At 36.3% G+C, this 2,399-nt stretch overlaps 1 pseudogene; it reads right to left on the bottom strand.

The window, feature by feature from the left end:
* Positions 1 to 1,511: 1,511 nt before the first annotated feature.
* On the bottom strand, positions 1,512 to 2,017 carry LOC102917118 (dynein regulatory complex protein 8 pseudogene; annotated as a pseudogene).
* Positions 2,018 to 2,399: the final 382 nt, after the last annotated feature.

The following is a 2,399-nucleotide window of genomic DNA, read 5'->3' as shown; positions in this document are numbered from 1 at the left end:
GATCAAAGAAAAAGTAATGAAATTCTTCAAAATAAATATTACAAAAATATAGCAACAATGATGGAAAAATGTGGATGTGAAATGTGATTCAAACAAATCAATGTGCTCAGAAATTAGAATCTGCTGATTTTGCTCTGTATGCTGTGAATGTGTTTCTCTGATTGGTTGATAAATAAAATGTTGATTGGCCAGTTGCCAGGCAGGAAGTATATAAGCAGGATAAGCAGAGAAGGAGAACTGTGGGAAGGCTGGAAGGCTGAGTCAGGAGATTCCAGCCTACTGTCCAGGGAACAGCATGTAATGGCACACAGGTAAAGCCACTGAATATGTGGCGACATATAGATTAACAGAAATAGGCTGAGTTTAAGTGAAGGAGCTAATCAGTGGTAGACCTGAGTTAATGGTTGAGCACTTTTAATTAATATAAGCCTCTGTGTATTTACTTGGGTCTGAGTGGCTGCAGACTGTGGGGGCTTCAGGATCTGGATAGGAACAGGAAAACTTTAGTTACAAGAACTTATATTTCAAGATATCCTAAATAGGAATTTCTAGGTTTTAAGGAGAATATACCATCAACTGTATTTTAGATAAAATTTCCTATAACAGATTTTATATCATTATCATCCAAACCTGTATATGTCAAAATATCTATAGTGTTTCTTTAAAATTCATATTCACTAACACCCAATCCTTGCTTGCTTTTACAACCTACTTAATATCGAGTAACTGTTAATTTGGTTGTTAAAAATCAACACCCTCCTATTTCAGCAACAGAAATGGATCCTCATAATGAATATTGTCATTAAAATGTTTTTGAGGAACTGGAGAGCTGACTCAGTGGTTAAGAAGAGATAATGCTCATGGAAGGGACTAGAACCCAAATCAAATGCTTACAATTGCCTTTAACTCTAGTTCCAGGGGAAATTAATTCCTCTAGGTTTGGAAGGTATCTTTGGTCATGATCACAAAGTCACACTGAGACATATACATGCACACACACACACATGCATGCATGCATGCACACATGCATACCCACATGTACATACACATACACACACTCACACAACTAAAAATAAAACGAATATTTAAAAGAAATAAAATTCATATTAATTTAATACAGGAGATACAGTAAAATTATCTGAGCTTTCAAATTACTATATATTTAATAACGAGTTCTGAACTATAGCTATATTTTATAGTCAATAGTAATCCACTGTACTTTAGATATGTGACCACAGGCTGGAATCACAGAACCCCTCTAAGCTGCGTATAAAATTGCCATCCTCTCAGTTTATTCTTTAGGAATTGAGATTCACATGACTTAGATCATATGGCTAAAAGGGGTAGGAATGAATGAATCCATGACATGAGGTTTCTATCCCTTCCTATGTCTTGAAGGGAGGAAATAAGTGAAGAAGGCATACATGAAAACAAAATGAAATGAAGTTTTATTTTTATTCTTTTTATTACTTGTTTCTTCGTTTCTTTTTTTTTTTAAGTCTTTGGATCATTTAATTTTCATCTATCACCATTATTGTGATGTAGTCCCTGTAACTGATGGAATTTGAGTCAGGATCAATTGCTGCAGACATTTCTTCCATTTCCTCTTGAGAAAAGGCTCACCTTCCTCAGTCATGAACTTGACCAGTTCGTCTTTAGTCAGAAACCCTCGTCAAGCTGGATCCAAAACCTCAAAAGCTCTAAGAAGGACATCTTCATCAATTGGTTTGTATTTTCTTTCCAGAAGTACTCTGGTCATCACTGGAAGGAATTTTTCATATCGAATGTATCCAGTGGGTTCTTCTTCCTTTACCTCCGCAATGAAATCATGTAGCTCTCCTTCAGTAGGGCAGCATCCCAGTGACCTGATAATTGTCCCAATCTCTCTCACATCCACTGTATTATTAGTTTCATGGTCAACCACTTCAAAGGCCTCTTTGATCTTCTTATGGAATTCTGCCACTATTACCTCTGTGCCTTCCCGGTCCTTCTCCTCCGCCATCTTGGTGCAGAGCCTGTCGCCTGCCCGGGAGATGACCATCCCAAACCCTGAGGGCCATGCGGGCGGGCTCTGGAGGAGGAAGCCCCTGTTTCTTCATTTCTTTATTAATGGAATATTTATTTTTTAACCAAATTGAAGTTTCAAATGTGGAACTTTGTATAATAATGGTTGTTTGGAAATTGTTGCCAATATCTTAAGAATCTGCAGCAATAGTGGTGAACTTAATTTTCCATAAATTACATTATATAAATTTACATAAATTACAAAATAAACATTCTTCCTTGGTCTAGCAACATAGAGACACTATGTGCAAATTCCTTATAAGTTAGATCTTGCATATATTTTCTTCTCATTATAGAAACGCAATGAGTTGCAAGTGAAACTTTTCTTCACACAT

Source organism: Peromyscus maniculatus, chromosome 2, assembly GCF_049852395.1.
Source record: "Peromyscus maniculatus bairdii isolate BWxNUB_F1_BW_parent chromosome 2, HU_Pman_BW_mat_3.1, whole genome shotgun sequence".
Lineage (NCBI taxonomy): Eukaryota > Metazoa > Chordata > Mammalia > Rodentia > Cricetidae > Peromyscus > Peromyscus maniculatus.
Note: the sequence above shows the minus strand (reverse complement) of the source record. Positions and strands in the feature narration are given on the sequence as shown.